Below are 12216 nucleotides of genomic sequence, written 5' to 3'. Positions count from 1 at the left end.
AGGCCTTAACTGTCTCCATTCCTGGTAGGCATTACAGAAGTCTGACCTCACCTGAGGGTCTTCCAGCAAATGGACCCCCAGACGCCACAAACCTCTATTTATCCTCAGCTCTCCTTGATACTCTATCTTTACGCTTAACATTTTATGATCAGAGAATAAATTAGGCATTAAAACAAATTGTACAGGGCTAAAATCCTCAGATAAAAACATAAAATCGATCCTGGAAGCCACTCCCCGACCGGACCATGTAAATCCTGGGTCCGTCGGCGAAAGCGACCTCCAGGCATCGCATAACTTAAAATCAGTCTGCAAGCTATTTAGTAAAAAACACGACTTATCTAACTTACGGATTGGGTCACCCCCTCCTCGGCGCTCATTCACATTCAGGCAATTAAAGTCCCCAGCTACCAAGAGAGGAGATGACCCTACACAGAATACCGGTAGAATTTCAAACAAACGTATACGCTCCTGTTTATCTGGTGGAGCGTACACATTAATGACACGGAAATTAAAATTATTAAAACACAAATGCACTAGGATAGCTCTGCCGGGTACAATCTCAGTAACAGAGGAGATGATGATGTTATTACCTCGGCAGAGCAGACCCACACCAGCAGACTTGTTTTCGTTCGAGCCCGACCATACAGAGGGCCCTAGTTTCCAGTCCTTTTTTATCTCGTTATACCGGATTCCATGCTGCAGACCACACTCCTGTAAAAAACATATATCAAAGTCTAATGTTTCAAAAAAATCAAAAAGAGCAGCCCTGCGGACAGGGCTCTTTAGAGATCTCACATTAAGTGAGAGACACCTCATGGATGGCATTTATGTCATGAGGGAGGAGAGATATCCTCAATGACTTCCATAAACTCCTCAATCACATCTGGCAGTGTGGAAAAAGAGTCAATGTTCTGGGGATCCGAGGAACCCGGTAATGGATACCCAGAAGAGTCCGTGTTCAGCCACATGTCTCCGCTGGGAAAACACACATCCGGAGACTCTGGATTGGCCTCCAGAAGAGTATCCCCTCGCAGCTTCTTTCCAGAAGGCTCAGGCAGCTCACTCGTACAGTCGTCCTCTGTGATAGCTACATGGCCTCTTACTTCCTGGGGGGCCTCCGGATCTGGCACAATGACCTCATCCACACCATCACCTGTAGGAGAAAAAACTGCGGTCTGCTGGCTCGAGTCCCTGGGAATGACTGGGGTCTTCGCCACAGTGCCCCCCACCGCCAACATAGTGGGGGCGCTCTGCTCCAACACACCAGCCTCATTCGAGACCTTCGACACAAGGGTTACCCCCCCAACGGGAGAGTCCCCCTGCTCCAGTCTCTGGGTGGTCCGCCCTCCGCCCTTTTTCCGGGACTTCGACACAGGAGGGCCTCCCTGAGGGCCACCACACTCCTGCTCCATCCCCACCTTCTCCTCTGCGCCCTTGGCCTTCTCAGCCGCCTCCCCTGCTGTAGGAACAGTGGGACTTGGCTCAGGCCTTACTCCGGTCTCCGGGATACTCAGCTCAGCATGGACCGGGACAATAGCTGGTTCCTGCCTTGGCACGGGTCTCTCAGCCGCCTCTGCATACGTACGGACTTTAGTCCTATGTGGGCATCCTCGGAACATATGTCCAACCTCCCCGCATAGGTTACAAGCCTTCTTTTGAGGGCAATCCTTCATGAAGTGTCCGAATTGACCACAATTGCTGCAGCGGAATGCCCTTCTTTCCACACAATTCCCTTGGGTATGCCCCATCTTGCCACAGTTCCTGCAATACATAGGCATACCTGTGTAGAATAAGTAGCCACGGCTCTTCCCAATGGTGATGGTAGAGGGGGGATGTTCTGTTCCTCCAAAGCCCTCCGGATTTTTCTTCAGCCGCACCAGGAATTTCCGCTTGCCACACCAGAAACCAACGGCGTTTTTAACATTCCCTTGAAAGGTTACTTCATCGCAATAGCGACGCAAACAGGTTAAAATGTCCAGTACTTCCACAAAAGGATTTGGAAAGAAAACAATCATTTGTACCTCCTCTTGGACGAAAAGCAGGGAGAAGACCAGGCCCTCCAGTTCATCAGCAAAGATGTTGTCATTCACCTTTTGGACCAACTGCTGACAACAACCATGGCTCCTAAAGGTAATAGTATAAGTACCTTTCTGCTCATTGTCCTGAAAACAGAAGATGTCCTCTCTGCCGAACTCCAGGATCCCAAGAAGGACGGTGTTGCAAACGTAGCGGATTTCTTTCTCCTTCCGGAATCTCTCCAAGACCTCGATACGGACCGTGTTCCTCATCCGGGGTTCACCCGATGCAAAGGTAAGTGCAGCCGGCATCCTTCCGAGAAAGAACTCCAGCTGTAAACACAAAAAAAGGCTAGCGCCCTTTTAAGGCGATCGCAACTCGTTGCTCCGGACTAATCCTCTCTCCCTATAGCAGCAGGAGGGTGAAGCCCCTCCGAAGAGGAGCGATCCCCCCAGGCCGAGAGAGAGGGTACCGAAAGCACCCGACCTGACTACAATCTCACAGTTAAACTGATCGATCGCAGCCAAAAGGCCGAGAAGCGATAGCCTGAAATGGTTTGCCACTCCAGACGCCCCATGGCCCACAACCAGGACTCACTGTGGAGAGAGCCCAAAAGATGATTGCCCAGGGGAAGACATTTTTTTTCTAAACTCTGGATGCCTTCTCAAATGGCAGTTCTGGTGTGTGTGGGGGTGTGTGGGGGGTGTGTGGGGGTGTGTGGGGGTGTGTTCAATTTGGGCCCAACGCGTTTTTAAAAAATCTGCCTAACTCCGCCTAATCTGCATAGCTCCGCCTGATCTGCATAACTCCGCCCATCTGAACACACCCTCCATCCCTTTGGCGCTCCAGAGTGCAACTATTAGTGCAAGTCTGCAAATTGCCCCTTTAAAAAAAAAAAAAGACAATCCCCCTACCATGTGGTCTGCTGCTGTTCCAGCAGCAGACTGAAGACGGCGCCATTTTTCTCTGCCTTAGATAAGTCCAGAGCCCATTGTGACACGTGAGAGTTCCGGAGTCAATGGCTGAAGGCCCCATTGTGACAGCAGCAGCAGGTGAAGGTTCCGTGCATAGATTCTATCTACTGCAGGCGGGCAGGCAGCAGCAGCGCACCCAGTTGGTCAAAAGCATTAGAATACTACTCACACAGTACAAGACAAAATAGACAAGACTAGCACATTCAAGATCATCACAGACACCATTTTTCCTTCTTTATTGAAATACATATCATACACCACATAATTAAAAGTCAGTGGTCCACAAGAGGGAGCCAATGTTTTACAAAGGAATTTGTGCATGCGGTCACAAATGTAGTATGTATGGCCGAACTACTCGTAGGATACTTCAATTTAAACACTTCATGCTGACAGACAGCAGGCAGGCAGGCAGGCAGGCAGGGGCCTAATTTTGTAGATGGCACAATATATTAGCAACACTGTTACAAAGGCCTCATTCGGGCCTACATCTTAACACACCTGTTGCAACCAGCAAAGATTGCTTGATTGCTTGATTGATTGATTGCATATTGGATGCAATCCAATGCTGAACATGCACAGGTGAAAGCAAGGCACAGGAAATGTTGCAAACGGTCCAGTGAAACTGAGCAAATTGCTACATTTGCCACCTGAAACGTGCTTCTTTGACCCTGAAAAGAATTCTCAGAAAGTGTTAAATGACAACTTGCTGGGCTGATTTCAATTCAATCTGTTTTTGGAAACCGGATCAGAGAAGGGGTGCACTGTTCCCGGAGATACTGCAATAACGGGTCAATGCGTGGAGTGGACAGAGCAAGCTCCATTTCCAGCTCCCTGTTCTAAAAATCCATTTAATATATGGTCCCCAAATAGGGGACGTATCAGATATTAAACTGATAAGAACAGATTTTTTTTTTTTTTTTTTTTTTTTTTTCTCCCTCAGATGGGGAATTTCACGGTCTAGAAATCCAAAACCGAAGAAACATACCCAAACAGCTGTGTCAAAATTGAAACACAAAAAGCCGTTCCCATCATCATCGGAAAAATCTTTCTTTTTTCAAAATACATATTTACATAACAAAAGAACAAATCAAGAAGTATTAACAAAATATCTCCACTTTTTAACCTTCCAAATTCCTTCCGCATCCACCTCCCCCTTCCTTTTCTTATCCCACAAAAAACAAACATATATCTTCCCCAAAATCACCTTCACGGTATTTCTAACCTCAATATTCTTCCTCTTGAACACATGCACATTTCTCACATCCCATAACACTTCCTTTATACATGCAAGCATTAACCACAACACTCTCTCCTTCACTCCATCACACAACCCTAAACCAAACATGAACAACTCAAAGGATAAAAAATTCACACCACACAGTTCTTTGCACAAAGGACCCATTCTTCCAATCACATCTCTAGCGTACTGACAATTCCAAAACACATGTATTACACTTTCACACCCACCACAACCTTCTCTCGGACACCTCTCACTCCTCACTAAACCCCTATTTCTCTGAAACTCTCTTACTGGTAACACTCCATGCAATGACTGCCACACAATCTCACTCTGTCTGTTTGTCATACCATCCATCCGTACTTTCTTCCACACCTTTTGTACATCAGCTCCTCTAACCATATTGATATCACACTCTATCTCTCTACACTCAATCATTCTATACACAGCCTTCTTCTTTTCCACTAGTCTTACATCCACATCACACAACTCATACTTCACCAAAAACTTATAAACCCACACATACCATACAGGAACCTCAAAAGCAACCGGACACCTCAAATCCCTTTCTCTCCATTTCAACTTAAACAGATACGCTCCAAATAAATACCTACACATAGATGAAAATTTCCCATCCGCCCTTATCACTTTCAGCACATACACAACAATATTCACACCAAAAAAAACTTCCAAATTTGGAAAACCCAACCCACCTTTCTCCAATCTCTTCACCAAAATTTCTCTCCTAGCCCTCTCCATCTTTGAATTCCATAAAAACACAAACAGAATCCTATTCAAACTCCTCACACACATATACCCTGGTGGAAACACTACTGCTACATACAAAAAAATCGGCAACACCACACTCTTTATAACCAAGATCTTTCCAAAAAACGTAAGGTTTCTCAACCTCCAAAAACACAGCTTCCGCTCAACCTTCTCTTTCGCATCATTCCAACTTTCCTTCCCATCCAACTTCTCTGAAAACTTCACACCCAATATTTTAATAGGCCCATTAACCACATTCACTCCAACATCCCTACTTAAAACACCATTTCCAAATACCTTACACTCACTCTTTTCCCAATTAACCTTAAATGCAGACGCACCACAAAAAAAGGACACTAATAACTTCACCCGCCTCACCGAACATTCTGAATCGCACAATACACACACATCATCCATATAACCACTAACTTTCCACTCTCTACCCCCTCCTCCTGGCACTTGCACGCCCCTAACCACCTTATCTTTCCTCAGCATACACAACAAAGGCTCAATTGCACAAATAAAGGCCACAGGTGACAAAGGACACCCTTGACGAACCCCTGAAAAGACATTCACTCTCCTTCCCACATAACCATTCATCAAAACACAACTGTAAATATCCTTATATAAACTCCTCACTCTCCCAACAAAATCAGCTGGAAAACCCATTCTTAGCAACACACTAAACAAAAACCCATGCGATAATCTATCATACGCCTTCTCAAAATCTAAACTCAACAAAAACGCACTCTTCTTTCGCCCCATACAGTCCCATAGACAATCTCTTAGCATACACACACAATCATGTATACGCCTCCCAGGTACCGCACAACACTGTTCATCCCCAATCACACTCTCTATCACATCACGCATCCTATTCGCCATTAATTTTGCATAGATTTTATAATCACAGTTTAATAACGTTATCGGCCTCCAATTCCTCAAACTCTTCAAATCCCCCTTTTTAGGTATCAACACAACCATTCCCGCACGCATACTCTCAGCCACCTCCATATTTAACCACATATACTTACACACCTCCACAAAGTCATTACCAATCACATCCCACATCACTCGATAAAACTCTACTGGGAGACCATCCTCCCCTGGCGTCTTATTTAGCGCCATACTATTCATCACCTTCCACACCTCATCACTAGTCACCTCACACATCACACTCTCCCTTTCCGTCTCAGACAACTTACTTTCTAACATATTTAACACATCACTCTCCAAACCCTCATCCCTCCACTTCACTGCATACAACTCCTCATAGAACTTAGCCACCTCTTCACACATATCCTCACCACTCACTTCTCTTCCATCCTCCCCATTCAGCACACTCATACTCTGTTTCTTCCCAAACACCTTTTTAAAGAAAAAACGTGAACATTTCTCATCATGTTCCATTTTGTCAATTTTTGCTCTAAAAACTATACTCCTCCCTTTCTCTAACAAAAAGTCATTAATATCCTTTTTCACCTGTAATATCTCTTCTTCCACTTCCATTCCTCCTTCCCTCAACTTATACAATACACTCAAACGTGCATTCAATTTAACAAAATTCTCTCTTTTAATAGCTGCACACTTATACCCTAAACTTTTAAAGAATATTTTTGTTTGTCTCTTCACCCAATCCCACCAAACACAAACATTCCCAAAACCATTTTTACGCTTACACCACCCTTCATACCGTCTTGCATACTCCTTTCTCACATCTTCACTCTCTAACAACTTCACATTTAACTTCCACAACCCTTTCCCAAACACTCCACCAACCTTTATATCCACCTCACACTTCATACACACATGATCAGAAAACAAAACATTTTCTTGCTTATAATCAACAGCAGTTATATTTTTTGAAATAAAGCAATAATCCAACCTAGATTGCACCCTTCCACTCTCAGAAAAAAAAGTATTCAACACAGGACTCACACTACACACACGCTGCATATCACCCAGATCAAAATCACTCACTAACTCCAACAAAGCCTTCCCTGACACATCCACATTCACTTTCCCCACATCACAATTCATATCCCCCACAACCACTACAGGCATCCTCCCTGGAACAAAAAGCTTAACTTTTTCAAATAAAGCTTTACGCTCATTCTTATCAACCGGCGCATAAATATTAATAACACAAAACTTTACATTCCTATACTCAAAATTAGCCAAAATACACCTCCCTACCTCAATCACCAGATAATCATTCAAAACCACCTCTCTCCCTTTAACCAATATTCCCACCCCATCATTCTTATTACATGCACTCCCTGACCACACAGACGCACCATAAGACCATTCATCCCCTTTCACACCATCCACTACCCCACACTCTTGTAAACAAAAAATAGATGCATTTTGCATAGCTAAAAACTCAAAAATTGCAGCTCTCCTAACTTTACTTTTAAAGACTCTAACATTTTGTGAAATTATGGTAAACCCCATATTTACAAAATCCACACTTCAACTAACTACACAGAAAATAAAAGCCTTTGGCCTAAACCAAAGCTCACAAGAGAAAAAAACAACACATTTAGTGCAGTATATGGTAACACTATCCAGCATCACCACTATCCTCCTCCACCATCTGAATTGAACAACAAGTGTCTGACCCACTGATCTCACCACCCTCAGTCCTCCTTCTTGCAGGGCCAATCTTTCTCTGAGGAGTACTACTCTCCACCTCCTCATCATCTCCATCATCCTCCCGCCGACTCTTTTTTGCAGCTCTATCGTCATCTGACTCAAACTCCTCAATATGTTCGGGATTAGACAAATGCTCAGGGCTATCCACCTCCGAAATTTGCGCATCGCTCTCCGCGGCGTCCATTGCCTCACTAAAAGTCATTATTTCAGGCAACTGCCCCTGCACTTCCATTTCAGGAAGATGCGCCTCCACCTCTGCAGCTGCCCTCCAAAACTCCTTCTCTTCCCTCCTCCACTCTTTTTCCTTCTTTTTCTTCTTCTTTTCCTCCTTTTTCTCCTCTTTCTCTGCCCTAGAACATGGCCTCAGACTCACACTCTCTGAATCTGGAGGGGGCATGGCTCTACTCGCACTCCGCCTCCTTCTCTCTTCCTCCTCCCTCTCAATCCTTGCAACTTCTTTTACAATTCTTGCCCTTTCCCTCCTGGCCAACTCTTCCTCCATTTGCTCTTTGTCGGACCGCCTAGGTGCACTATTGGGACAGTCTTTATACATATGTGCACTACTCCCACAGACATCACAGGTTTTAGGCGAAGGACATTGGTTAGCAGCATGCCCCTCTTTCCTGCAATTTCGGCAACACTGTCCTTTAGTACACTCTGTCTGTACATGTCCGAAACAAAAACATTTTCTACAGAAACGAGGCTGTCCTGGGTATGTCAAAAAGCCTCTGTGACCTGCCACAGAGAAATTTGCAGGAGGGTGCCTGAAACCACCCACACTATCAGGGTCCCTCTTCAATTTAACACGAAACGTATATTTACAGTTGAAGATGCCCAAGATATTCACCTGCCGTTCTCCTAACTTTACATACTCACAATATTGCGAGAGAAAGCTCTGCAACAAAGCCGGGTCCGTGAAGGGGTTATACACAGTCACAGTTACCTCTTTTTCTTGTAACCCAAACAGTGGTATCCAGCCAACTCCTTCCAGAAGAGGATCCTCAGCATTAGCCCGTAGCCACTCAAACACATTCAGGCAAACGTTTTGGTCCACAAAAGTCACGTCGTAATTACCTTGACGAGGAAATTCGTTGCAACTGAAGATCTCCGTACGCTTTGCTCCAGCCTTTTCCTCGATGAGATCCCGGATGATGAATACCACGTTGTTCTTGGCTCCATTGCTCGGGTCCACGGTCAACCGGATGGTGTTCTTGACAAAATTCATAGCGATGGACTGTCGGTATATTCTACCACAGCAGAAAGAAGAAAACTTCCCACGAGGGACGTCACTCGGACACGGCCTATAGCCGGGGGATCACAACCGGATGCAAGGGGACTAAGCCGACTCCCCAATAGCAGCAGGGGGGTGAAGTCCCACCAGAGGTGAGACGATCCCCCCAGGCCAAGGAGCCGGGTACCCCAAGCACCTCTCAGCCAAGACCAGGGCAATAAACCCTGATCTTAGCCAAAAGGCCGAGAAGCGATAGCCTGAAATGGTTTGCCACTCCAGACGCCCCATGGCCCACAACCAGGACTCACTGTGGAGAGAGCCCAAAAGATGATTGCCCAGGGGAAGACATTTTTTTTCTAAACTCTGGATGCCTTCTCAAATGGCAGTTCTGGTGTGTGTGGGGGTGTGTGGGGGGTGTGTGGGGGTGTGTGGGGGTGTGTTCAATTTGGGCCCAACGCGTTTTTAAAAAATCTGCCTAACTCCGCCTAATCTGCATAGCTCCGCCTGATCTGCATAACTCCGCCCATCTGAACACACCCTCCATCCCTTTGGCGCTCCAGAGTGCAACTATTAGTGCAAGTCTGCAAATTGCCCCTTTAAAAAAAAAAAAAGACAATCCCCCTACCATGTGGTCTGCTGCTGTTCCAGCAGCAGACTGAAGACGGCGCCATTTTTCTCTGCCTTAGATAAGTCCAGAGCCCATTGTGACACGTGAGAGTTCCGGAGTCAATGGCTGAAGGCCCCATTGTGACAGCAGCAGCAGGTGAAGGTTCCGTGCATAGATTCTATCTACTGCAGGCGGGCAGGCAGCAGCAGCGCACCCAGTTGGTCAAAAGCATTAGAATACTACTCACACAGTACAAGACAAAATAGACAAGACTAGCACATTCAAGATCATCACAGACACCATTTTTCCTTCTTTATTGAAATACATATCATACACCACATAATTAAAAGTCAGTGGTCCACAAGAGGGAGCCAATGTTTTACAAAGGAATTTGTGCATGCGGTCACAAATGTAGTATGTATGGCCGAACTACTCGTAGGATACTTCAATTTAAACACTTCATGCTGACAGACAGCAGGCAGGCAGGCAGGCAGGCAGGGGCCTAATTTTGTAGATGGCACAATATATTAGCAACACTGTTACAAAGGCCTCATTCGGGCCTACATCTTAACACACCTGTTGCAACCAGCAAAGATTGCTTGATTGCTTGATTGATTGATTGCATATTGGATGCAATCCAATGCTGAACATGCACAGGTGAAAGCAAGGCACAGGAAATGTTGCAAACGGTCCAGTGAAACTGAGCAAATTGCTACATTTGCCACCTGAAACGTGCTTCTTTGACCCTGAAAAGAATTCTCAGAAAGTGTTAAATGACAACTTGCTGGGCTGATTTCAATTCAATCTGTTTTTGGAAACCGGATCAGAGAAGGGGTGCACTGTTCCCGGAGATACTGCAATAACGGGTCAATGCGTGGAGTGGACAGAGCAAGCTCCATTTCCAGCTCCCTGTTCTAAAAATCCATTTAATATATGGTCCCCAAATAGGGGACGTATCAGATATTAAACTGATAAGAACAGATACTACACTTGATCTTAGCCAAAAGGCCGAGAAGCGATAGCCTGAAATGGTTTGCCACTCCAGACGCCCCATGGCCCACAACCAGGACTCACTGTGGAGAGAGCCCAAAAGATGATTGCCCAGGGGAAGACATTTTTTTTCTAAACTCTGGATGCCTTCTCAAATGGCAGTTCTGGTGTGTGTGGGGGTGTGTGGGGGGTGTGTGGGGGTGTGTGGGGGTGTGTTCAATTTGGGCCCAACGCGTTTTTAAAAAATCTGCCTAACTCCGCCTAATCTGCATAGCTCCGCCTGATCTGCATAACTCCGCCCATCTGAACACACCCTCCATCCCTTTGGCGCTCCAGAGTGCAACTATTAGTGCAAGTCTGCAAATTGCCCCTTTAAAAAAAAAAAAAAGACAATCCCCCTACCATGTGGTCTGCTGCTGTTCCAGCAGCAGACTGAAGACGGCGCCATTTTTCTCTGCCTTAGATAAGTCCAGAGCCCATTGTGACACGTGAGAGTTCCGGAGTCAATGGCTGAAGGCCCCATTGTGACAGCAGCAGCAGGTGAAGGTTCCGTGCATAGATTCTATCTACTGCAGGCGGGCAGGCAGCAGCAGCGCACCCAGTTGGTCAAAAGCATTAGAATACTACTCACACAGTACAAGACAAAATAGACAAGACTAGCACATTCAAGATCATCACAGACACCATTTTTCCTTCTTTATTGAAATACATATCATACACCACATAATTAAAAGTCAGTGGTCCACAAGAGGGAGCCAATGTTTTACAAAGGAATTTGTGCATGCGGTCACAAATGTAGTATGTATGGCCGAACTACTCGTAGGATACTTCAATTTAAACACTTCATGCTGACAGACAGCAGGCAGGCAGGCAGGCAGGCAGGGGCCTAATTTTGTAGATGGCACAATATATTAGCAACACTGTTACAAAGGCCTCATTCGGGCCTACATCTTAACACACCTGTTGCAACCAGCAAAGATTGCTTGATTGCTTGATTGATTGATTGCATATTGGATGCAATCCAATGCTGAACATGCACAGGTGAAAGCAAGGCACAGGAAATGTTGCAAACGGTCCAGTGAAACTGAGCAAATTGCTACATTTGCCACCTGAAACGTGCTTCTTTGACCCTGAAAAGAATTCTCAGAAAGTGTTAAATGACAACTTGCTGGGCTGATTTCAATTCAATCTGTTTTTGGAAACCGGATCAGAGAAGGGGTGCACTGTTCCCGGAGATACTGCAATAACGGGTCAATGCGTGGAGTGGACAGAGCAAGCTCCATTTCCAGCTCCCTGTTCTAAAAATCCATTTAATATATGGTCCCCAAATAGGGGACGTATCAGATATTAAACTGATAAGAACAGATAAGGTTTCAACAAAATTTTATTTAGTCATAAGACATAGAACAACAAGAAAAAATGAAACCTTTTGTGCAAAAGAAACATAAACAATTACAATAATAAAATACAACAACATGAAACAACTTAATATAAAACAGTATTCCACATATAAAAACACCATCTACGATTCGCTTCCTTCTTCCCCACATCTTTAACATCCTTTAAGAAATAAATAAACATTTCACTAAAAGCCAATTTAATACAATCATTTACAGAGATAAAATCACGGTTAAAAAGTAAAATGTTTCTCGCTTTCCAGATTGCATTTTTGGCACAGTTTATTATACACCAGCATACTTTGAACTGGTGTGTAGTGGGGCAATTAAAAAGTCCATAT

At 45.0% G+C, this 12216-nt stretch overlaps 1 non-coding gene and 2 pseudogenes across 1 annotated transcript; all 3 read right to left on the bottom strand.

Annotated features, from left to right (window-relative positions):
* Positions 1-3741: 3741 nt before the first annotated feature.
* Positions 3742-3966, bottom strand: LOC138668145 (U2 spliceosomal RNA; annotated as a pseudogene).
* A 6351-nt stretch (positions 3967-10317) lies between these two features.
* On the bottom strand, positions 10318-10508 carry LOC138667931 (U2 spliceosomal RNA). The gene has a single exon (XR_011318970.1). It is a non-coding gene; the product is annotated as a U2 spliceosomal RNA (small nuclear RNA).
* A 1183-nt stretch (positions 10509-11691) lies between these two features.
* LOC138668028 (U2 spliceosomal RNA) lies at positions 11692-11892 on the bottom strand (annotated as a pseudogene).
* Between the last annotated feature and the right edge of the window lie 324 nt (positions 11893-12216).

This window comes from Ranitomeya imitator, chromosome 2 (genome assembly GCF_032444005.1).
Source record: "Ranitomeya imitator isolate aRanImi1 chromosome 2, aRanImi1.pri, whole genome shotgun sequence".
Lineage (NCBI taxonomy): Eukaryota > Metazoa > Chordata > Amphibia > Anura > Dendrobatidae > Ranitomeya > Ranitomeya imitator.
The sequence above is the reverse complement of the archived record's forward strand: the minus strand, read 5'-3'. Positions and strand labels throughout refer to the sequence as shown.